The sequence below is a fragment of the Fukomys damarensis genome, unplaced genomic scaffold (genome assembly GCF_012274545.1).
Source record: "Fukomys damarensis isolate Sample0158 unplaced genomic scaffold, DMR_v1.0_HiC HiC_scaffold_1, whole genome shotgun sequence".
In the NCBI taxonomy this organism is placed as follows: Eukaryota; Metazoa; Chordata; class Mammalia; order Rodentia; family Bathyergidae; genus Fukomys; species Fukomys damarensis.
The window spans coordinates 42,027,195-42,054,078 of record NW_022900913.1 but is presented as its reverse complement, the minus strand read 5'-3'; positions in this window follow the sequence as shown (position 1 = coordinate 42,054,078).

Genomic DNA, 26,884 nt, shown 5'->3' with positions numbered 1-26,884 from the left:
TAAGAGTCTGTGGATGTTCTTTGTTTCTTGGGCAACAGAGCTCTTTCCAAGAGATACATCAGAAGATGCCTCAGAAACACATATGTTGAACGTGAGGGAAATGACATGGATTCTTGCCAGCTGCTTGCAAGAGTGATAAATTATTTGAAGAAATGTTTGTCAAGTTGATCCTTCTGCTTGGAGGTGGGGTAAAATATCAGGTGCAATGTCAACATAGCCTTTTAGGGAAAAGTCAGAGAAAGGAAATGAGTATCTCTATTGTAGATAAGCCAAAAACTGATAAGTAACAAACCCCTCCAACTACACAAAGAATGAAAACAAAGAATAAAAGCAAGGTACATGAGAGATGTTTTCATATCTACAGAGCCCTGAAAACCCATCTGTAACAGTTTACGCTCAGAAGAGTACAGACACTGGCCCTTGGAAACAGCATTCATGTAATACATTCCAGAACAGCAATGTTGTACTTTACCCTTAGTGAATAATGAATTATTATACAGTGAAGGAAAATTTGTCTCAGAAAACCACCCATTTGTACTCAGCAACAATAACTTTATTCTTGAATCTCAACCACCCCCAGTTTTCTTGGACTGTAGTTTTCTCCAGATGTGTACTTCTTACTACACACTACTCTACGGAAGATAAAACAAAGGTCTGACACTTGAATACCATTTTATAATTCACGCTTGCTTATATTTGTAGTCTAGAGAGTATTTTAATCACATTTGTATATCTTGATAATTATGCAATTGACAATGTAGAATATTGTGGCCTGTAGGACTGTTGAGTATTTGATTCCCTGTTAGCTCTTGCTTTGGATTTGGCTCCATTTTCAAAACTGGGGTACTTAGTGCATTTGGGGGAATGATAAGCAAGGTCAGGCAGTAACATGGTACATATTCCTGTAGTGTATTTATTTGGCTGAAATTGAACAAGTACAGATCCATTATAAAATGTATTTCTAAGATAATATGCAATTATGAAGAAAGTCTGTGTTTAGAACTGGTTTCCCCAGAAGTCCTCCCAGCCTCTCTGCTTCTGTACCTACTTCCTCTACCTAGACTTGTTTTCACTCTACTTTTTCTTCTTGATGTTTTGGAGGAGGAAGTAAGTAAAACATAGATAATGGGCTGATTCAGGATAATCTTATCTCATCTCTGCTATGTAGTAACCTAGTAACCACGTTATCATAAGCAAAAATGTTAGGATGACCTGAGCTTTATCTATGGGTAGAATGGAGATGTTTTTACCTACTCATAAGCAAATAGATTGCTAATATTAAAACTGATTTTGGTATCCTGACCAGTAAATTGAATAATATACAAAGTGGAAATATTATGGGAAAAATCATTTAAAAAGCAGCATTCTTGGCAACTGGACTTCAGTGTTTCTGTGTGCCATTCCATACTTTTTATTGTTATCTTTGTTTATGTGATAATGGTGTCTTACATTCTTTTGACATAGATGTTCTTTACATATTAGATACACTGGGATAGTTTTTTTCTTTGCACAAAGAAATATACCTTCTCAATATGCATTCCTCAAATTCACTCACATTTCACCTCACGAAAGTGAGCTTCCCTGATCCATAATATATCTGTCCCTTGTAGCCATTCCAATCTTCTATTACCCTACCCCTGCCTTTTTCTATTACATATCACTCAGTAATAATATTTATATATTTGTTTGTCTGTCTCTTACAAATAGAAAATGATTCTTCTAGAGTATGAACATTTTATTATCTATTTTCTATAGAAATAAAACCCCCATAAAATTATACATATTAATGGAGTATCATGTAATGTGTAGAAACGTGCATATACTTTGTAATGTGTAAATCAGTTTAAACATATTTACCTCCTCAAACACTTATTAATTGTTAATGGTGAAGACTTTCAAAATTCTTTCTTCTAGCTTTTTGAAATGTCCAGTACCTTATTGTTGTCTATGATCACCCCAAAGCTGCAGTAGCATACAGAAACTTCTTGCTCCTATTTAATTCTAACTTAGTCCCCTTTGACAAACTTCTTCTCATCTCTCTTCCCTAATGTCTTTGGCTTCTGGTAGCCACCTTTCTACCCTCAACTTCTTTGATATCAAAGATTATACCTATGAGTGAGATCATATCATACTTGGCTTTCTGTGTCTGGTTTATTTCGCTTAGCATAGTGATCTCTAGTTTCATCTATATTGCCACAAAAAATAAGATCTCATTCTGTTTATGACTGAATAGTATTCCATGGTGTATATTCCATTTATCTGCTGATGGACACTTAGGTTTCCGTTTCTTGGCAATTGTGAATATAGGAGTGAAGTTATCTCTTTGACATACTGCTTTTATTTCCTTTGGATATATACTCTGTAGTGGAATTACTGGATCATATGATAGATCTATTTTTAATTTTTTTTGAGAAATATCCATACTATTTTTCCAGAGTGGTGTTTGGCTTTCTTGTCTCAGTGTTTAAAAGTACCTGGCTCAAAATAGACCCACACTAAATATTTATAGAATGAAGAAGAGAATTTCCTTGCTTGAAAGATATACTATCCCTCAGGTCTTTCCTGTCACTTATTTGATGGTAACATGGGGAAAAGATATTTCTTTACTACAAAATATGAACCTTGCAGTTGTCATGGGAAATGGCAACTGATGGGTGGCTTCAGAACAGGTGAGGCCCTGGGAGTGGTTGGCACTGTGTGTTCAGGTATATGGCCTCTCCACTCGGGAGCGTGGGATAGGGGTCAGAAGCTTCCCCAGCTCTGCCCTCTTTTTACATTTAGTAGCGTGGGCCCAGTGTTGCCATATCATTGAGTTTCTTTTAAATAGGCTGTGCATCTGTATAATAAAATAGGAAATATTTTGATTTTTGATGTTGGCTCTAAGGAAAAAATATTTTTCAAATAATTTGAGGGTCAAACAATATAGTTCCTTGAGTTGCTTTGTGACCTCACCTATGCTCCTTTTTTGCTTCTAAGAAGCCTGAAAGATAGAGTGGGACACGGACACATGCTGAAAACATCCTGATAACCCTCATGCCATCCATCTAGCTAGCTAGGCTGTGAACTGGATGTGTTCTGACCCCCAACGAATGGCCTCATTTGATTCACCAGTATTTATAGGTTATAGCAAGGACCGAGGGATAGATACACTAAACTGTTGATTTAAATTAGCCTAGATTAAAGTAATTTTCCTGGCTGGGCCTCACCTTTCCATGTTCCCTTCTGGAACTCCACCTGACTTGTGCAAATTTTGTTTTGCTCTTGCAAATTTATTAGTCTCAGACCACGTCAAATGCATGCATGCTCTTTTCTGAGCCCTGAGCCTATCCTATTTAGGCTCTTTACATGGCATTGGTATCACCCTCACCAGAGTGTAAGAGACCCAAGGACTACTAATGGCTAAGAATTATTGATCTTTGTATCCCAAAGGGGCCTGCTGTATAAACTTGCCGGCATGTTTTGCACCAGGAATAGTGGTTGAACTTGAGCTGTACAAAAGAAACGGTTGGTCTGTTGTCCTAGAACTAACAGTGCCTAATACTAGAACAGGGTCTAATAGTAGTATATAGCTGGTACTCAATAATTGGTGGAATGAATGAGTGGCTGATTTCCTTATTTAATATATTTTCTATGTCTCCTGTCAACTGAGCTGCCTTGACTGGTGCTGAATTTCACCATCCATTACCCCTTCCTCATGGTTCCAACCTCTCCATTGTGATGTGGAGAAAGCCATGACAATGACAGAGCAGAATCATGCCCTTGAAATCCTTCCTCTAGCAAATGCTCAGCTTGAAGGATAACTTTTCATCAGAAGGCAATTTTTAAGTTGCTATTATTAGATAGGATGTTGGTGTATGCAAGGCTTAGGTGTTACAAGCTAAGTTAAAGGAAAGTCTTCATAGCTGAAAACAGTTCCTAATTTAATAATACATAAAAGCACAGGTGACAGTTTCCATATTCTGCTGGTCTGGTGGCTGGAACAAGATAGGCAACCCCCCTGAGTTATGTGTGTGATCCAGCAAGTCACCCAAAGGAATCACAGAACACAGTGTTACCCCTGATGTGGTCACGAAACAGTTTACCCAGATCGTGGATGCCTTTCCCTGCCTCCTGGAAGATATCCTCCTTTACTGTTCATCTCTCCAGAGCTCCCCACAAATCCACATACCAGAAACTTTCCAAATATAAATTTAATTGGGGGTGGAGGAAGTTTTACCTTAAAGAAAAAAACCCCACTTCTCACAGGTGCAATGAATTGCCTCCATGGAAAAAAAAGGTTACCTGGATGCCTACAACAGAACCCAGTTTTACACAATAACCCGGGCTGCGATGTGAGGCTCCAGGTAATGTGATCTGTTTTCACACAGCCTTGTGTTAGGGTGCTGTGGCTACTCACTATAAAGGTTACTATCTCTCTTTTATTGTAATTACAAAAGCTAACTCCAAAACCTGAAACCTTGCTGGGAAATTGCCTACCTACACAAAGAACACAGAGACCCTATCATCCCAGAGTTCACTTCTTTCTGAGCTTTTCTATAAAGGAGTTTTTGTCTCTTTCTGAGGCTCTAAGCATGGAGAAACTGCAGATCCAGGTTAGCTGATGGCTTGGAAGATGCCAGTGTGGAAGGCTCTTTTTGGAGATTTGCACATAGGCATTTTGTAGCTTAGCTTGAAAAAGTTAGAAAACATTGCAGCTGTGTTACAGCATAGCTGGTGGGAAGCAGGGGAAGAGAGGTAGAGAGAGATTCCTATTAAATGATGCCTCCTGTTTCTCCAGATCTGTCAGCTTTCCTTGAGGTGTTACCATATGTTCATTCTTCTGCTGTTGGTTTTCACCACCCCCATACTCGAGGTTTGAATACTATAATCACAGCGCAGAGGGTGTTGGGAAGTGTTTATTTTTATCCCAACTGCCAGTATCATCACAGTGTGGTGTGCAATCCAAATTTACACTCTGCATCAACGCAGCATGTGGCCCTGTTGCCCATACCAGCTGCTTTTCCCAGGGGTGGGCCATTTTTAAGTTCCATATTTTGCCTCATCAAAAATGTGAGAGCAAAAATGGGTAAGTGAAACCTACACTCACAGAAGCTCACTTAGTAAATACTGAAACATGTTCCAAATGTGTGATTTGTTGCTCAGTGGGAGCCAAGAATGAAGACACTGTGTGTGTATTATGTGAGCGTGTGTGAATTATGTGCATGTGTGTATGTGTGTGTGTGTGTGTGTGTGTGTGGGTGTGTGTGTGTGTGTGGGTGTGTGTGTGTGTGTGGGTGTGTGTGTGTGTGTGGGTGTGTGTGTGTGTGTGTGTGTGTGTAGTAGCTGCTGGAGACACAGCTAAGTCTCCAAATCAGCACCAGTTCTCCCTCTAACAGGAACTTGACATCTCAAAACAGCTATATGCTCAGCTCAAAGATCACATGTCCCTTGAGCAAGGGTGTGGCTGTGTTCAGGTTTGGCCTAGGTTTATTCTGTGGGACTTCCAGAAAGGGTACTTGGGAGAGAGGGTTCAGAGAGGGAAGTTTTGCCCTAAGTCCTCTCCTTCCTCCTGCTGGCTGGAGAGCAGATGGGAGGCTAGCACCCTCAGTAGCCCTACTGGACTCTGAGGTAGATTGGCAGATGAGCCCTGTGTTGAGCTTGTGGGCAGACAGATGGAAGGGATGTCAGTTTGTTGAGTCGCCATTCCAGCCCTGGCAACTTCAAGATATTTTTTTAATCTGAGATAAAACACCTTTGTGTGTTGGGGTTCTCTGTATGCACTTTCTAACTGATACATCAAGCCGAGATTTAACATTAACTGTGGCCAGTTTCTGAGGGGTAATATACACAAGGTCAGAGAACAGTTCCTGTAACTGGGTACATATGCATAAAAGCTAGCTATTCATAACCTTTGGGCAATTATTGTGTTCACCAATCATATGCAAGTTTACTCTTTAACAGAGAAATATTCATTTTAATGAGGCTTTGTGCTATGATTAAAAGTTCTCTGTAAGCTAAGTGTGATAGTACACACCTGTAATCCTAGCACTCTGGAGACAAGAGGATCAAGTTCAAGACCAACATGACAAGTTAGTAACTCAGTGAGACCCTGTCCCCCCAAAAAAAAGGACTAGGGGTGTAACATATGTGAAGGTTCTGGGTTCAGTCCCCTGTACTGCAAGAAAAAAAAAGAGCTATAAAATGTAGCCTGAGCTAGATTGTCCTAAATGACTTGTTTGAGCCATGATGTTTGAATATGTGTTAGTGTGTGTCTTTGTTTATTCATTCAGGGAACATATATTGAGTGCCTATTATATGTGAAGCACAGCTGTAGATATTGGTGGGTCCCAAAGAAAAATGAGAAGACCCTGACTTCAAACCTGTAGACAAAGAACGGAAGTAACTAACAAATAATAACAGCCCAAGTTCACCGACCACTGAACATGTCAGATGCAGTAATATAAATCATCTCCTTTGGTGTCGATAACAACCATTTGAACTACATAGTTCTGTTATTTTCCTCAATGTACCAGTGAAGTTAGAGTTGCAATAAATTAAGGAACCTGTACAAAGTTAGTGGTGAAACAGAAATTTGCAAAAGGTATTTCTGTGACTTAATCTCGATGCACGAAGCATAGCAATTCACCAATTTGCGTGCAGCGCTCTACACTGAGTGGTAGAGTAGGGGTCATCAGAGTGTGATCCTGGGACCTGCAGGAGGACTTCACCTGGGAAATCCTGGAAATACAAACCCATGCGTCTCCTGGGGTGTGGGGCTTAGTGACTCACATTTCAACAAGCCCTCCAGGGGATTTTGATCCCCACTGAAGTGCAAGAACCGGTGTTGTAGAGGATAAGTAGTAAGTGAAACTTACTTAAGTTAGTAGGAGTAAAATACAAGTATAAAAATATCTAGAACTGAATAATGTGCACAATGGAGGAGTAAAATCTTTGAGTTTACTTCCAGATTTTCTGATTCAGCAAGAAAGCTGGGAAGTCAGACTTTAAGAGAAAGTCTTCTAACTTAAATGTTCAGCAAAAAAAAAAATCAAATTTAAATCAAATAAACTGGCAAAGTAAAACCTGCCTGCAAGGTCCAGTCCAGGCCAAGAGTCCCTGTGGAAGACAATAGAGAAGCCATCAAAATAAATTTAGGTGCACACGTGCATAATGGCAGACAGTTTTACTACTGTGTTACCCCACACAAATAGGAAAATCAAACATGAAGGTCAAACATAGGCTTATATGTTTCCAATTAAAAGAAAAAATCATCATTATTAAGACATAATCTTCAATTGTATGTAAATGATTTTTCTTGTCATCTTTTTTTATTTTGTATATTATTTAAAACTAAAGACAGTCAGCTGAAATGTAATGTTTGAATTGGCCTTAAGGACTCACTTTTCAGCTTTTCTGAGAATTTCCATTTCTTATTTGTATTGAATCTGGTGAATGTACTTTTGAACACTAGCCATGAGTTTCATTTCTCTATTTTCTAATATTTTGTTTAGAATAACATAGCAAATGCAATGAGAAGGTGAGTTTTAAACCACACTCCACCTCATTTTTTTAAGCAAAACAATTTTTTTCAAAGGAAGCCCAATATATGAAAATAGAGGTCAAAGTTGCTTTGACTGAACCAAGAAGAATGAAGTGGATGTTCCACCCTTGTGACCTCATGTAAACCTATTTACCTCCCCAATCTTACCTCCAAATATTACTAATGATGAGCTTGGGGATTGGGTTTCTAACATACGGATTCCAGGGGACACTCAAACCACAGCATCCTGTCTATGGATGGCAATGGGAACTCAGGAGAGGAAGAAGTTGGTTGTTCTCCACCAACTCTTAAGTTATCCGGCTGGTCAGCACTAGACTGTGAATTAAGAAATCTAGGTCTGAGTTCTGACTCTCCTATAAATAACTGAGTGACTTGCAGAAAGTCACCCATTCCTCTAGGCCTCCATTTGTCATCTGAAAATGAGGAAGTAAGACTAGCTGAAGTTGTGGTTTCTGTTTTACAATTTATAGCCATGATTATATGGAAAATGAAAAAGGCACTGATGATATCCTCTAGCTGTGTCCTCGTATAGTAGGAATGGCAAGGAATTACTCTCTGTCCTTTTTTTTTTGTTGTTGTTAGTGGGGATCATACTTTGGTCCTTGTGCTTGCGAGGTAGGCAGTGGCACCACTGAGCTACATCCCTGGCCTTCTCTGTTGTTTTTAATAATGGCATTAATTTACTCATGAAGTCTTTGTCTCCAGACTTAATAATCTCCCAAACTTCCCACCTTCTAAAACTATTGACTTTGGGATTGGATTTCAATGTGTGAATCTGGGTAGGGGGGCAAACTTTCAGACCGTAGCAGATTCTTCCAGTATCACAGAGTTAAGACCGAAAAGGAAAGACAGGTCCCTCTCTAGCTCTGAGCATGTGGAGACCTGGAGAAGTCTGAAGGCCTGGGGACTGGTGGGTCTGTGATGGGGGTGGCCATGTGGCTCCCACCACAGTCAAACTCAAGAACTCAAATGGCTCTCTCCATTAGTATTGTGATAAAGTCAAATTCAGTTCACACCTATGAGAGTATCATACAAGAACAAAACAAATACACAAAGAGAAATGATAAACTTCAAGATCTTACATGACAAAGACGTTATAATCTGCCTTTTGTGAGTACTTTTGTGTCTTGGTTCTTGATGGCAATGGATACATTTCTTTGCTACCAACCACTGTGAGAAGGGCACTTGAATTTGAGAAGTTACCCAAATGAGATCTGAGACTCAATCTATATAACTGGAACACCTTGGACCTTGGCTATGACAATACAGAACAAAATTCCCATTTTAGTTATATTTCAGACCTGTACCTTTTAAGAAAAACTGTTTTTTAACAACTCCTCTGTGGGGCTTTGAATGATGGGGAAATCTTCCAAAACAATTTCAACCATTTAACCCTCCCTGTCCCCATCCCAGGCACCATATGGCTGATCTTGGCCAAAAATAAATGAAACTTGAATTTCAAAACATTTCTACTCATAAAGTTTCAAAGTTGTGGTCTTTGAAAATGGAGATGTGAAATATAGCAAGCTGCATAGAACATTTACTAACAGTTATTTGGAGAATGTGCTTGCCTTTATGGGGAAGAAAGTCTTTATAGCCAGAGTTAAGAACTTTTCTTTTTATTCTTCTGAGTAACTGGAACTGCATAATATCCGAAGTCCTTTCTTATTTGCCTAGATGTTCTTTAATCCACCAACCTTAAACCAAACAGGAAAAAGGTTTTGTTTTTAGGCATTGTGACATCCTAAGCGGAAACTTTTTAGGTTATATGTTAGACTGGACAAATTAAAAACATCTAAATATAATACCTCAAAACACATTTTAAAAAATAATTTAATGTAGAAATAAATGAAAAATGAATTCAGCCTTGGATTAAAATCTTGGTGAGGAAATTTCTTTCTGGCAGTTTGATGTTATTCTTGTCTCTCCAGTATCCTCACTCTCTTTTTGCTGTTATTTGAAATCATAAAGGATGGGTTAGGATCAACTGAAGCTATTAAAGTCAACTTCTGGTAACTGTTAAAATTCTTTTGGCACCTTAGAACTTCAGAAATAGCATCAATTATGTTGATATTATAGTGTTTTGGGGTTGAAAGATTAAGAAGTGATCTGTAGGGAAAAGAACTTAATTTCCAGTTGTGTCGCGATCATAAAAGAAAGAAAAATGTACCTTTTAAAGGTGATCAGATCAATTTCCTTGGAATGGGAATAGTTAGCAAGGGGTTCAGAATGTCAGTGTCGTCATTGTCATTTCCCCATCATGGGCTCGCTAGTGATTTGTTGTTGTTCTTGCTGATGTTCTTACCAGAGATTGAACTCAGAACCTTGCACTCACCAAGTGGGTATTGTGTCACTGAGGTAGATCCCTGGCCCTAGTGACATGCTCTCCAATGAGGAGTGGTTAAATTGAACCGAAAATATGATCAAACTTTAATAAGCATGCAAGAACCGAGGAATTGAGATGGAACACCTACTTGGACTTCCAAAATGCAATCTGAATTGAAACGAGGTAGAAAAAACTAAGTTAAATTTTCTAGGTGAGGAATCACATTTTATCAAAGGAACTCTAAGTCCAGTTACTATTTGATTGGTTTAAAACTTAAGTTCAAGTTCCTGAAATGCCTGCAGGTAACTTCTTCTGACACTAAGTAAAAGTTAGTAAAACCGAGCATATGCAGCTTGTGATTAGATGCACCAATATGGCAGCCTGATTTTCTTAAAACAGTAGCTCTAAGAAGAGATTTTATTTCTGCACTTTTTAATGCTACTTTTTCTAGCGAAAAAGAAGCCATGAGCAGATTGGTGGAATGGGTTTTGTCCTCAGTCCTGAAATAGGTTTTTGGATTTACTGAATTTTAGTTTTGTGTCCATAGATAATGTCTCTGCACCAGAGTTTCTCTTTTGTAAAATGGGTAAAATGATAACCTTTAATAGGGCTTTGGTGAAGGCTGAGAAAATATGTCAGTCATGCGCTATTAGAGGTCATTCTCTCATTGGCCCTATTACTTAGCATCTTAAACTCTAACATTAGAAATTTTTTACTTTATCATTCAAAGTACTTTTCCAGGTCTCCTGGAGTGTTCAAGTGTCCTGATCTTGAACATTCTTTCAGTTGTAATCTTCTTTCAGCCATGTTCTTCCTTGATCTGGTATTCAACCTCATAATATTTAAATCTCCCATCTCGCTTTTTTCTATACCACTTGACTTTATTTTTTCATCCCCACACCCAAATAACTTCTTGATCCTTCATACTTTCTAAGAATGATTGCACATGTATGTTTCCTGCAAAGACACTTGGCACTGCAAATACTTTAGAAGGAATATTCTCTTGCAGTCCCTGATCATATTTTTACATTTTAAGAATGCATTTATAAAGAGCCAAGATGAAGATATTCATAGAATGGTGTGGTACAAAGGAATATAGATCAGAATGAGAAAAGCTGGAGCTAGTTGTGATGATGAAGGCCTGGGAGCCCAGCTTCTGTACTTAAGAGGCTGAGGCAGGAGGTTCTTAAATTTAAGGTCCACTTAGGTAACTTATCAAGACACTGTTAAAGGTGGAGTTGATGAGAGAGAGAAACAGGTTCCTGTCTAGTTCCAATGATTCTACCTTTTATTTGTCAAGTCCTTGGTCTTCGTCTCTGCAAAGATGCAGATGGAATAGATGATTCCTGAGGTCCTTTCAGCTTTAAAAAATTCTAAAGTGATATATCTAAAAAATGAGAAAGTTCTGATCCCAGTTAACTGAAGAGCATAGTTGATCACGTATCATTATGCACTGCCACCCCGAGTCCCTCTGCACAAGGTAGAGAATAAGTGGAGGACAACACTCTACAGCACTGAAGGGAACATTTCTGGCTAATATGTAAAGACTCCCTGGTCACCATCTGCTCCTTGGGCCTGTAGATCATCAGCTACACAGATGCTCTTGGATGGCTCCATCTGGGTGCTATTGCCTGGGCCTCTTAGTGACAGAACTATAACTGAGTTGTACAATGTCTGGAGATGGTTAAAAATTCAAGTTCTGGTCCTGTAAAAGAACAGATCTATTGGTGTGTGCTAGAAACAGACCACACATTTTTCTCTGCTGCACTGAGAAGCAGGGCCAGCATCTCAACAGGTGCACCAGCTTCAGGGGGTGGGAGTGGCCAAGGAAACCCAGAAACAGCATGTTTAGAGAAATGTCTCCATTTGTCCACTTTGGGAGTTGATTTTTGGAGTATGGGAAAAGGCTTCCCTTGCTCTTTAATGACCGTGAATTGAGCAGCAGGGACAGAGGATACTGTGTTCAAATGTTAATGTGAAGTCTTACTGTATTTCAGTGCTTAAGGAAAGGATAAGGGGAACTTTCCAGGGAAGAGGGTGGGTGTTATTAGCCTGAAAATATGTATGAGAATTCTTAAATGAAGGCTTTATATGGTGGAGTTGGAGGATGATAGGGCCCTGGTTGGTGGGGGTGGGTGGGTAGAGCAGGGTACAGAGAGGAGGGGGGAGGGAAGAAAGCATTCCTTTGGACTCCATGGCCTGGGTAACTGCCTGTTTGAAGGGTTTAGATCAAGACATGGGGAAAAACATAAAAAACAGGACAGGAAGGAAGCCACTGCCCAGAGCAAGGGTAGAATCCTGGAATTGGACATAGGAGTATAAAAAATAGAAAAATAATTCCTGACTGAAGAAAAGGGTCCTTCTGGGAAAGCCCTGTGGATGCAGAGGAGAGTCCCAGAGATTCCTGCTTTGAATATGAGCCAAGCCAAACAGTGTAATGGTCAGTTTGGCTCCCTTAAGGCTTTGTAGCTGGTCATTCTGTCCAGGACTTTGGAGCCAACATTTTTTCTGCAAAGAAACTGGGGCCACAAGTTGCAATGCATGGCTATAGTGTTGAACTAGGTTTCCAGCTCTACTATGGCTTACAACTGGTATTCCATCTACCTTAATTTCCTCTGACTAAGGTCCTGTCTTGAGTCTTGGGAACTGCCTATTTGTCTAACAATAATATTGCTAACATTGGATTGCATACCAGCTATTGTGGTCTTCCACATTTAAAAGAATATTATTCCCATTTGACAGATAAGAAACCTGAGGCTTAGAGGGGTTTGCTTTGCTTTTGTTTACTCCAAATCATGGATCATAGCCAGGGTTCATCTGAGGCAGTTTACCGTCAGAGCCCAATTGTATACTCACCAGGCCACGCTGCTTCTCCACCCTTCACCTGCTTTTCCATTCATTCTTTGTCCTGGTTCTTTGTCTGTCACTGTGTTATACTGGGGTGGGCCACCTGTATCTTCTACTTCCAGCCTGGGCAGTGAATACCTTAGGCATCATCTGCCTCTTTCATCTTTCCTCAGTGATGCCCAGAGGTCTGCCTGCTTTCTGGGTTGTGGATATCTCATGTTTTGGGGGCCTGCTGCTTATAGAGAACCCTTCTGGGAATCCTTGAGATCTCCTATAGAGCCACAGCGATACCAGGTTTCTCTCTGATTCTACTTAATCTGCAGAGAAGTGTGGTATGTGCTTTTGCCAATGGTTGGAAGCAGTTTGGCTAGACAAGATGCACACTCAGTATGGGATGTTGGCTGGGGTGTGTTAGGATCAGGCCCTTACTGGTTCCAGGCAGAAGTGAGTTCTCTAGGCTTCTTTTTCAGAAAAACCAAGAACGGACATTTTCCATTTCTGTGGTGAACTGGGGTCATTTCTTTATGAAATCTTTGGTGTACCGAAGGACTCTAAAGGAATTCTTGAACATGACCTGCCCTTAAGCTAGATGCTGTATGTTACTTTCTGTTTGAATATGGCAGAGGTTCCTAGCCCTCACTCCATCACAATTGACTAACAAGTCTCTAATAACAGAGGAACCCTGTATCTCCTCCTCAGAGGGGCAGCTCTGGCTGGGGCTGATAGCTACACATTCATAGTTTTTACTAGAATTTGCTCCGGGTGAGTGATTCAGCCAGTGTTGCTAACCAGTCACCTGCTGGATGGCTCTGGGCCAAGGGTTCCAACAGTGAACAGGGGCAAAGCAGGGAGGCCTGATATCCAGGGCTCTTTGAAGAGATGCTCAATCAGGTCTAACCATAAGAGGAAACAGAGGAGTGGCCCAGGATAGTGAACTATGCCACACTCACAGGTCTGATGCACAGGAGACACGGGTGCACCATGCAAAACCCCATCATAGAAAGCACTAGGATGATCAGGAGGGAAAGACAGGAGCGAGGAGAAGGTTTAGGTCAGAGGCCTCAGTAAGTGGGGTTCTACGGGAAAATCAAGACAGGCCAAGTTTAGAATTGAGTTTAGTTTGAGTAATTTCAGCAGGCTCTCCGCTATGGAGGTCATCCTGAGTTTCCTGGTTCCTTGTCCTGGGTTGATTAAAGCAGAGGAATATTGCCTGCTGGGATGTCTAGGCCAGAGAGCAGATGTCTGGCTCTGGATCAGATAGTTTACACATCCAAGTCATGCTCCTGGCTGGGGCCTTTTCTATCTCAGGAACTGAACAGTCTCTTCCCAGCCAGAAAATAAAAACTATATACATGATACTTATACCTGAGAAGGAAATAAATCTGCAATGTTGTTCTGCATTGTGAAGCCTGATTATTTTTGAAGAATGTAAATCTGACCAAAGAAGAGCCACATAATTTCCTTCTCTCATCCCAGAACGTTTCAGGAAGTATACCACACACTTGAACGTTCCTGTGACTCACGGGCTCAGGGAGGACTCTGGACTGGGGAGTTCTACTCTTGCCCAGGGAGCTCCTGGGCAGCCACATGATTGAGGGGAAAGTGCTTGGCTTCAGGCGGAAAGCTCCTAATTCTATCCAGGGGTGGCCCCCAATTTGCCCAAAAGCCCTGCACCATTTTTCAATAATTTGCTCAAATGTGTTAAACTCTCACAAGTCAGAATTGCAAAGGTAGAAATGCTAGCTTAGCACAGCCATGAAAAAGCCAAGTGAAAGTACAATTGATACTTAAAACAGGCAGGGCAGTCTTTGGATGTGGCGATCCATGTTTCATGCAAAAGCAAAAGTAAAAGCAAACCAAATATACTTTAAACAGGATTTAAAAACACAAGGTGAAGGATTTTCTTAGCAGGAAAGCAGAAAAGTATGTGCACTCTGTTTACTTGGTTTTGCTTGTAGTAGTTGTTGTTGTTTTAACATGATGAGATCCTGTTTCTTAATTTTTCTGTTTAAGCCTATGGTCTCTGAGAGTAAAACTTAGGTAAGGTGATGTGTTATCTTTTATCACAGTGTGAGATAAACCAGACTCTTATGGTTAAAAGATAGTAAGGCCTGATCATCAGGGTCTTACGTCAGGCAAGAAGTCTTTGCACGTAAACACAGCCCAGCTCTTTGTAGCTCTGAATTGTATACTTTTTCATCATCTTGGGCCTCATCTCTGAATTGAGGGAGTTGGAATGGTGATCTATAACCACTGAGTATGTGCTCACAATTATGGAGCTCTTACTGTATGCCAGATACTAGGCCAAATTCTTTAGATAGATTATTTTATTCCTTACTTTGGTCCTAGACATCTGTCCTATTATAATCAGTGTTTCTACTTTAGAGATTAAGAATTTAGGCCCACAGAATTATGAGTTCAATTAGTTAATAGTTTTGAAAGTTTCAGTCCATAGTTGATTGGCCCTTTGTTTTAGGGCCCTTGGTGAGGCAGCATATAATGGTGAAGAAACATGTTGGAAGAAGCCATTGCCCTCAGAGCAGGCAGGAAGCATATGGAAAAAGGGGATAACACCCCAGTATTCCCTTCAAGGACATACCCTAGTGACCTAGCTTCCTCCCATTATGTCCCACCTCTTGGAGTTCTACCACCTCCCAATACAACCACAGGCTAATGACAGAGTGTACAACACATAGGCTTTGGGGAACACTTACAAAAACCTTAGCAAGGATACTATGCCTAAGTGACAAATCAGACATGAAAAGACAAACGCTGTATGATGTCACTTAATCTAAGGTATTTGGAATGGTTAACATCATAGAAACAGAGGGTAAAATGGTGATGGTCAAGGGCTGGGGGAAGGGAAAAATAGAGTTGCTTAATGGGTATCAGTTTTCCTTTTTGGAAGATGAGAAGGTTCTGGAGATCTATTACATAGAGCAATGTGAATATACTAACCACTTCTGAACTATATACTTAAAGTGATTAAGATGGCAAATTTTATGTATAATTTACCACTGTTAAAAAACAAAAGGATAATTATCTTCCTCAACAATGATCTATGCACTGAACATTAGTCTTCTAAAACTGTTTTTATTTTTTGTTGGGGGACAGAGTCTCTCTAAATTGCCCAGGCTGGGGTCAAACTTAAGCTTTTCCTGCCTTAGCTTCCCAGAGTGCTGGGATTACAGGCGTGGGTCACTACAGCCAGTATGAAAACCAATTTTAAGCCAAAATAACATTATTGTCACAGAATTCTAGAGAAAGTTTTATAATCTGTTGGAAATTTTGAACATAGGCTTTGTTTGTTTTTCTGAATGTTATTATTCTGAGTTTATGGCTCATCTGTAGAGTTGAAAGGGCATGATAATTGTACCTATAACATAGGGACTACATAATAATATATTTGGGGCACTCGACATAGTGAAAAATAAAATATTTTGAGAAGCAAAATATTAAAATAACAATTTCCAGGTCTTACATAGAAATTCATCTTTTCTTCAAATTAATGGCACCTATCAGTGAACCACATTCCACCAGAATCTCTTTCATTTCTCAACCCCTACAAGTGTATTATGAGACAGCTGTGGCCTTACCACTAACTGCATGGTAAATTTCAGAGGGATGCTAACTTTTCATTGCTATTCACATAGGCAGAATAGGAGTTTCACTGGTGCTTGCAAAGGCTGTTGTAGAATATTGATTGATAGCAAGCACTTGATTAAATGTGGAAGAGGCAGCATATCGAAGGGAGACCTGGCCCATGCTCCTGGCTTTTAATGCTTGGGAGCGTGGTGTATGATTCAACAATTCTCCTCCATGCAATTTCTTTTTCTCATATGTGAAACAATAGGTTTGAACTAAATGAACATTATCTCTTCTTATCCTGTCCCTATCCATTCTTTAAACTTATGACCTTGGGTTTCTGGGGACTGTCATACTGTCATTCCCATATATTATCAGGAAGGGGGTGGCCTTAGAAAATTGTGCTTGGAAGAAGAAAATCTGTCAATTGTTCTTAAACACCTGTCTGGTCTTGAAAACATCCAAGTGATGATGGGAAGACCAGCCTGTCTCTCTGAAAAATTTTCTGTAGAATTATGCCAAGCTTGCTATATAGACTATTTAGTGGCTGGAGGCTTCCCAGATAAGCCTCTACTTTTCTGAAAGTCCTATATGCAAATGTAGATCCAGCAGCTCAGACATGTAAATTGTAACACAGGAGAACTACCTTTTGTTTGCATTTTCACACTCTACAATAATAGTAGCTGATCTGAAATGTATACCTTGATGGACTTCATCAGGGCTAGATAAGTAGGAGAGTTTTGAAAACTTGTATGTGATGTTAAAATCACTGAAAACTAGGAGCCCTACGAAAATGTCTAGTTCATCAAGTTGCGAAGTTGTACATCTTAGTTTGGTTCCCTCACAGCAATCCTAAAAGAAGATCTCAAGTGCAAATGGTTCATTTGGGAGTTGAACCCTAGAAGCAGGAGTGAGGACATGAGTTGAGTGTGGCAGGGAGAGTGCAGTATACAGGCTGATGCTGTTGACACCCTACGCTGGATTATGTAGTTCTGCTGAGAAGCATGTGGCATATCTCTGGGATTATTTGTGGGAGGGTGGACATTTCTTTGCCATTCTCATGCCCCATTGGTTGAGGACTTGCAAATTGGCTTAAATGTGAGCTATGCGGACTCCTGTACTTTTAAGGAGGTCTTGAGAGAAAAGCAGGAAATCTGAGATTCATATAATTGTTTATTAAAACTGTGGCTGAAATCAGGGGTATGCTGAGGGGATATAATGTTGACACCAAAGGTGTCCCCGAGATAAAGTTAACTGGGAAGCCATGAGCATCCTTTCTATTCTTTTCCTCATGACTTATGTGGTATAGGGAGGGGTTAAGCTTGTGGACCTTTATCAGATAATGTGAATGCTGATTTCACTAAGTTCACCAGGCACATGTTTTTAAGCAAGATACTAGGTTTTGTTCATTTGGACTGCTCTAACAAAATACCTTAGACTGGGTAGGTAATAAAAGCAACAGGAATTTTTGCTTACAATTCTAGAGGCTGGGAAGATTTGCTCTCAGGTGGAGCCTGGATTTTTCTACTTCAAAAGGGCAAAGGAGATCCTTTGAACTTCTTTTATGAGGGAAGTAATCTCATTCATAAGGGCTCTGCAGATTTAGTCCCTTCCGCCAAGAGTCCCACCTCTTAATCTATTGCACTGGATGTTAGGCTCTAATATATTATTAGAAAATAGCAACATTGAGCTACCTTGATCCTTAATTTTCTCATCCGTGAAATGATGCTACTGTAATATTTCTGGAAGTGAGGTAGAATGGACTGTACTATCTAGGTAGAACCCTTAGTATTATGGGACAATGATGATGATGATGATGATGATGATGATGATGATGATGATGATTTGACTTTCCTAGAGCCTCAGAGTAACTTATTAGTCAATCAGAAGACCTCCTGTATAAGCTTTTTAGTAAAAGATTCCAGATAAGTTCAAGCCAGTATGCTGATGCTTTAAAGGCTTTAGTTAATGACATGGAAATAATACATTTTTTAAAAATCTAGTCTAGATTTCATAGATTTTTAAAAAGACGAACCAGATGACTTATTATTTTACTAGATTTCATTCTCACTTTTCTCAGGAGCCTGCTGGGTTTTATTGTTGATAACATTCTTTTACAAAACCACATGCCTGTGTGTTACGGCAGAGCTGCCCTAAAGGTATGGCTGTGGGTACCTTTAGTTTAACCTCTATGATCATTCTTGTTATGGAAGGGTATTTATTTCTTAAGGTAATTTCACTGGCCACTTCTGTTAGTGTTCTTTGGGGGTTAGTGTGTTTTGTTTTTTAATAACCATTTTCTTTCAATGAATCTAGAGGGGTTGGTTGATAATGGGTAAGATTAATGTCTCTATGGATGTAGAATTCTTGGAGAAACATGAGTTGTGTGGCCCAGGAAGTCCGTGCTTCATGTGAAAAGCTCAAATTTAATAATGAGCCTGGAGCTTAGTGACTTTCCCCCTCCATTTGGAGTTTTCACACTGGAAAAATAGATATGAGATATTATATTAATTGTGGAGCACTTCTACATTATACAATTGCTTTTGGCTATGGAATGTGACTGATGAACAGGATCGATCTCAAAGAGGAAAAGAAAAGTCATGGGCCTGGGACTACTAAGAAGATGTTGTTGCAGGTTTCTTTGGTGAGCTGATACAAAATTTGGCTTATATTCCTTCAATCTTGGTTTGAAATTGGGAGTTTCATATCACAAAATAAGAGCCAAAGGAGGTAGGGAAGACGATGAGATTCCTGAGTGTATGGACTAACACATTTGAGCTTTTTATCAATTTTTATCAATAAATATGTACATTTTGGATTATGATAATGACATAACTATAAAATTCCTTTATGTTTGGTTATTATGTCTGAATTCTAATCCTAACCCCAAACTCTTTCTCCTTCCATTAAAACAACTATTTCAAATATTTTTGCTTGTTTGTTTTTGTTTTGTTTTTTGAGACAGGGTCTTACTATATAGGTCAGGCTGGCCTTGAACTCCCTGTATAGCCCAGGATGGCCTCGAACTCATGGTGCTCCTCCTGCCTCAGCCTCCAGAGTTCTGGGTACAGTCATGTATTTCAATATTGCAATACTTAATAATGTAGATTGTTTTCAGGAATCTACTATCACAGAACAGTGATATTGTTGAATGCTTTCAGAGCCTAGTTCCAAATTACTATGAAAATTTCGATCTGTTCTTTCCATTTGTTTTTCAGAGGGATTCTGTACTTGTTTATCGCTCAGAGTGGTTACATTCTTTGTTACCATCATGCTATGTTAAAGGTCAGTGGTGACTTGACCTGTGTGCTAGTGTTGACAGTAATCGTCTTCAATTAAGTGAACACTCACTGACCTGGAGGTATTTTTGCTTCTGTTTGCTTTCTGCCTAAGGCAAAACAGAAAAACAGAAGACACTGAAGCAACAGAGGGAGAAGCTATGGCCACCATGTTGGGTGGTGCCTTGGTGCTGAGGCACTGTATTTCTAGTTGATCATCCTGAGCTACGGAGGGGAGGCAGCATGGGCAGAGTAGGTCTGAGTTAGCATTGTGATAGGGGATGGATAAGAAAATATAAGGTCTAAGTTTTGCTTAACCTTAGAGTCTTGGTTGATGAAACAAATGCCTATGTGGAGAGCAGTTAGGTACCTGTGCAATGGGTCAGCCAATGCTCCAGGAATGTAAAGACAAGAGAGTCTCTTGTGGCTGTTGGGCTTAAGCAGCACTGTGGACAGATAGAGTTGTAGCTAGGCACAGACAATAGGACCAGAGAGCAAATTCCTTTGGAATGCTTTTTAAAGAAGAGATATGCAATCAGGAATTTTAACTGAATGAGTTCATCCTGGTGAAGATACACAACAAAAAGAAATTCAAATTCTTGTGTGTGGGGTCTTTTTACAGAAAAAGAAATGCCTCCCTCTTGTTTTGCTTTACCTGGTAATGGCATTATGCCCACATGGCACAGGTGATTTTGGCTTTTTCAGATGGCTTTGCTTACATTGGCCTTCTACTAATCTGCCGGGAGTTTGAAAATTGTGCTGCTTTTCTGACAAAAGCATTTTTTTCTCGTGGCTGTTTCTTTGAGAAATGAGACTTCCTTCTTTTTTTACCTATGGCTGGAAGATTACATACATATGGGCTTCATTGAAAGATAAGAAGTTTGATTGGAGGGAAGTTATTTATGCATTCAAATAAATAACTCTGTCTCTTTATTTGGGTTCTCATACATAATATAACCTACATTTTTTACTTGCCCTTCTGTGGCAAGGGCTACTGCGGGTTTTTGGTTTCCTCTTTAGTTCCTGTTTAGGAGACTTACAATTTCTTACTTATAAGCTAGAGCTTCTATTTTCTACCTTTATCTTGTCAAGTCTCAAATTTCAGGTGCTGGAACGATGATTCCTTGATGGAGTTTTGTAATCAAGCCATCATGCTTCAGGAAAACCATGTGAACACTGTGAAGTAGCTTAAATCTTATTACCCTGAACACCCAAGGACAATACAGTCTTTTCTTTTATTGTCCTTCTTCTTGTAATGCATATTACATTGCCCTGATAGGTAGGAAGTAAACTGGGGTCAGTAATTGTTGTAGTAACATGTACAGACATTTTTTATTGTAAGGTCAAGCTCTGCCCTGAATTTTCTTGCTTTGGCAACTTCCTCAAACAAGCAACCAACACCATACTTTTCAGTCATTTCTGGTACTCCTTTATTCACTTCTCCAGGCTCTGTTCTAGATTCTGAATTTCTTCTTTTTCTTCCATTTCTTTTGTATTCTCAAAATCCAACAATACAATTGACTTGGAGAAATCTAGTGAATAGACTCCTGCATCAGCTGTGAAAATTATTTTATTATTCACATCTGTATATGATGCCTCCCAACTGGTGGAGTTTCTTTATATATATTTTTTTTGAGATTTATTTATTTAACAATTTTAATTTCTAAACAGAGTTTTAGCTAGATACTCTTCAGAAACTGCTTTTTCAATGCAAATAGATAAAAACTATTTTAAAAACTTAATTATAAAGGCAATCTAAGCTGAACAGTTCAAGGAGAAGAAGTTCAAGAAGAGAGACTACTTACTTTGGAGGCAGAAGGATGTTTACAATTTACCATTCCACTTTTTACTCTCATTGGGAGGATGCCTAAAGAGGAAGTATAAGCCAGTGATTCACACCTGTAATTCCAGCACACTGAGGCAGTAGGATTACAAGTTCTAGCCCAGTCTGGGCAATTTAGTTAGACCCTGTCTCAAAATAGAAAAATAAATAAAATAAAAAAGGATGAGGATGTAGCTCAGTGTGAAGGCCTTGGATTCAAACTCTAGTAAAACACATACACAAATGACTGGGGATTGCCTAGCATACAGGGTAGAATGGTCAGTACCAAAAAACAAAACAAAACATGTCTACAGAAACATTAAGCTTAACATTTGTAATTACTATCTTAGCATCTGTGAAACACATACAGTAAGGCCAGGAAGTAAAACAGATGTTAGCAAGGCTGCTCTGTTTAGAGCAGGATTGGTGTTCTCAGGGCTTGGTTTTCTCTATCTGGCCTCTGTTGCTGTTTTCTTGTGGAGCTGGTACACCTTATGTTCTAACATTGCTGCATTTTAAAAGCTTGGATCTCAGTGACTTTCCATTCTGAGGACCAAAAGAAATTCTGACCTTCTGACCCTCAAGCAGCATCTCTCCTCAGTGCTACTTTAATTTGGAAACCCAAGATCTCAATTTTAAACTAAGTATTTTCTTAGATCCTCTCTAAGGACATTCTTATTACACAATGAACTAGAAGATTTTTTTAAAATCCTCAAGATATTCCCTTATATATCAATTTGTCATTTTCACGATCCTAAATTAGCTTGACTTGGATCTTGGATGGAAATAGAAAAATTGTAGTCAACAGTTATACAAGAATAGTTGAAAGCAATTGGATTAAAATATCTGAGTGGCTTAAGTCATAGAGAATGAATCAAAATATTGAGTACTGTTTGAGGTGTAAGAAGAATCTTTATATCATATCTGATGTTACATATATCATATCTTGGCTGTGGACTCATCACAAGGTCAGGAAACCTTGGTGGCACCGTAAGGTTCAGAGAAAATGCCTGCTGTTAGGAGTTTTGTCTATCAAAATGGCAAAATATGAAAACGGAGACTTTTCCCAAAGTTATCCTTTTCCAAAAGCCTCACAAAAATGCTGATGGAGCCTGGAATCCTCTGGGCAGTAGACAGGCCAATGCATGTAATGCATATCATTAAAAATAGTTAACACAAAGACATGGCTGCTATTGTGCTTTGTCCAAGTTGGACTTAGTGGCTAATTAAGTATAAGCCCTACCCCCATGGCCATATGCAGTTTTTGAATTCCTACAACACTGTTTTAAAGAAGAAGTCAAATACAGAATGCATTGAGTTTGGTAGAGAAAGTTTAAAGGTCTGCATTTTCCCACCAAAGCTATTTAATATCAGCTGCAGAGTGGGTGTGTGTGTGTGTGTGGAAGGGTTGTGACCTCCCTTATTTTTACAACCATTGCCATGAGTTCATAATACTGGCAGCAATCACCCAGAGTGAAGAAGTAGACTTTAGTACAGTAATTATATGCCAGAATGTGGGTATTAAAACAGAAAAACTCTTCTACTGATAATAAATGTCATTGGAAAAAATGACCTTACCCAACAAATATCCCTTCATCGTGTTTTTAATATACTAACAGTCTCAATGAAGTCTAAAATGTGTCCATAGGGTAGAAATTCAGACTTTCTACAGCCTTTTTTGCTTTATTTGCAGGTGGTAAGTAGGGCAGTTAGAGAATGGAGGCATGTCTTAGCAAGTTAGGTTGATTTTTCTCCATGGCACAAGTGTATATATTCACCTGAGTGTATATGGCTATTGTTTCTATAGATTGATTAAGTATGATTACAAATGAATTATCCTGTTGTTTCTGGATCCTTACATTGCTTTTCTCTGAAATGTTTTAGCGCATTTCTGAAAGCTAGGAAAAGTAATGTGATATGGAAATTTATCTTGAAACATGGCAGCTTTCTATTAAAAACTCAAATAAATACAATAAAAGGCCTGAGTAAGTATCAGGAGGTAAAAAAGCTATATTTCAAAAAATCAGCTTGTAGCTGTTAAATTAATTGTGGTTTTTATCAATACATTTAAAAAATATGGGTGGTCCAAATGTAGAGAATCTTTATCAGGAAACATTTGTTTCATCCTGTAATTGACTTCGGTGAAAGGGTGATTAATACCAAGAAATGCTGACAATACTGTACTTTTCAACTTTGATTTCAAGTGGGCACTTGGACCTTTCTCTAATACATGCCCTATTATCTTTGATAGATGAACAGAATAATTTCAGGAAAGCAATAGCAAAATTCGCAACAAGATTTTGGTTCCCACACTCTGTCACATAAGAGTACAGAGCCGTGATGGCGAACTTTTGAGAGCTTTTGACGATAACAAACAGCTAGCTGTAACACATATGCCAAAGGTTTGCCACCATCGGCTTTGAGATCACTCCTTTTCTAGGATTTTGGCCAGTTGCACAAGCCAAACAAATAATTTGAAGGAGGATGCAGATTTTTCTCTAATATCATTGTTTAATCCTGCAGATGATTGGCACATAACAAATACTTGGGGATGATAAAGGTGATTTGTTTGCGGTCTACTCTCACTCATCCTGTGCTTGGTCACATGGAAGGATTTGGGTCCAGAAAGCCCAGAAGTGGCTTGATGGTTGGTTTTGACCAGGTAGCCTCTTAGGAGAGGTCTGGGTCAGGAGGCATCAATCACTCTGACTCCTGACAGCCTTAGGTGCTTGCCATTCCTGTCAGTTTCATTGCTCAAAGTCCAGACCAGTCCTCAGATCACTGATTCCCCTTCTGTGTTTTCTCTGTTCTCTGCAGTGGGTTTGTCTTTAACAATAAGCTATTCATAGGCACCCAGCAAGCTATGCAGGACCAGGGAGACTGCTACAGACCCTGCAGGCAGTTGGCTATGCTCCAGGCCAGATATTCTTGGGAATGTGGAATTATTTGAATCAAAGGGAAATAAATCTTTTGCAAATGTTAATACAAATGACTGTGAGAAGGGTTTGGTGCTAAGAGAGAAGCTAAGAATTCTTAGTGCCTACTGAGATAGTTTTTGGCAGAGAATAATAAATTGCATTTAGAATGATGAAGACAAAATAATAGTCATATTTTAATGGTTGCTTTTACTGTGTCATCTTCCTCTGCCCTAAGCCGAAAGACTTGCTCTTTGAATCATTGGACCACTCTTATCTCATGTTTTGTTTCTTTTTCTTGAATTTACTGATATACCTTTAAATCAGTTTATTTCTCCAGCTGTACCATATTTCCTTTGAACGAACACATTTGAAGTTTATACTGTTGATTATATGCTTTCTGTGTCATAAATTTAAATTTGCAAAAGTGCCTTTTGAAGATCTGAAAGTCCACACAATTTTTGATCTGATGGAGGGAGAAGGACAGAGAAATTGTCCTGTGGAGCAAAGCCAGCTAACCCAAGCCAAGTCTCCCTTTGCCACATCTAGCTGTGTCACTATGAGGAGGTTGGTAAGTTAACTAAGTTTCTCTCTTTGTAAGAAAAAACAAGGGGTAGGTGATCTATTGGTGTTGATGTGAGTCTTGCCAACCCATAATCCATGGGCATTGAAGACATTCAAGAGTCAGTGGCTCTTATTTTTTCAATTTTTATTATTTATGAGTACATATTTGCAGTACATAATGATCACAGGAGCTGGTACATGTACATAACACAATCCCACTTCTTTTCTATCCCCTTCTTCTCCCCTACAACCTCATCATCTCTTGATCCCCTTCTGCTTTGCAAAAGACCTATCTCCCTATTTCCCATTATCTCTCTTTTATTTTTCTTCTTATTTATAGTTTGGGTTTCTCATATAAGTGAGATTTAAGCTTGTGTGCCTGATTTATTTCACCCAATATTATGGTTTCAAGATGCACTTATACTTTTCTTGTTATTATTGTTATACTTTTAACAGGGGGCAATATATATGATAGCAGAAGATATGGGAAGCTTTTTCTTTTTCTTTTTTTTTAAATTGAGTTTATTGGTACATTTTAGGTATACAGCACAGTTACATTGATCATAGGAATCTTGTACCTTTACATGACAGGTCTTGGTTCTCATTTTTTCCCCTTGTCCCTGCCTTCCCTTCACCCCCTCCTGCCCTCCCCATTATTTATTTCCATTAACACCTTATTTCCATTTTTTCATTTTCTCATATTTTTTTCTTTTCCCTTATTACTTTTCCCCTACCATTCCCACTTTCCCTACACCTTTAGCCCTTTTCTTCCTATTTCATATGGTCAGTTACCTCATTAGGATCTTGTCCTATTATAGCTTTTCACATCAGAGAAACTATTGGGTATTTACACATGTGTGACTTATTTATTTTACTTAGGAATATATCCTCAATATGTATCCATTTTCCTATGAATGAATCTAATTTCTCATTCTTTATGGCTCAGTAGTATTCAATTTTATAGAAAAACCACATCTCCTTTATCCAGTTTTCAACTGATGGGCAAATGGGCTGTTTCAAAGTTTTAGCTATTACAAACTATGCCACTATAAACACAGATGCACATATATCACTGTGATATGATTCTTCTAATTCTTTTGAAAGATACCCAGGAGAGGGATGGCTGGGTCAAATAGAACCTCTAGTCCCAGCTCTTTCAGGTATCTCCATATTGATTTCCATAGTGGTTGCACCATTCTGCATTCCCACCAACAATGGAGAAGGGTTCCTTTCTCCCCACAACCCCGCCAACATTTGTTACTGGTTGATTTCTTGATAGCAGGCATTCTTTGTGGGGTGTGGTGAAATCTCAGTGTTGTTTTCATCTGCATCTCTCAAATGACCAGTGATGTGGAACATTTTTTCATATATTTACTTGCTGCTTTTACTTCTTTGTCTGAGAAATATCTGTTCATTTCAGATGCTCATTTTTTCATTGGGTCTTTATATTTGGGGGGGCTGATTGTTTTGAGTTTTTTATATATTCTGGATAATACGCCTTTGTCTGAGGAGCAGCTGGTAAAACTTTTTCCCACGTTATAGGTTGTCTCTTAGTTCTGTTGATGGTGTCTTTTGCAGTGCAGAAACTTTTTTTTATTGAGTTTATTGGAACAATCTAGGCATAAAATGCAATTACGTTCATCATTGGGATTCTGTACCTTTACATAATAGGTCTTGATTCTCATTTTTTCCCCTTGTCCCTGCCCTCCCTTCACCCCCTCCTCCCCTCCCCATTTACAAACATTTTATTTCCATTTTTTCAGTTTCTCATATTTTTTTTCCTCTCCCTTATTACCTTTCCCCCACCCTTCCCACTTTCGCTACACCTTTAGCCCTTTACTTCCTATTTCACATTATTAATTATCTCATTAGGATCCTGTGTACTATTATAGTTTTTCACACCAAAGAAACTATTCAGTATTTCAATTAAATAAATCTCTGTATGAACATTAAAAATAGGGAATCCTAAATTAAAACTAAAAAGGAAAGTAAAAGAGAAAAGGCAAT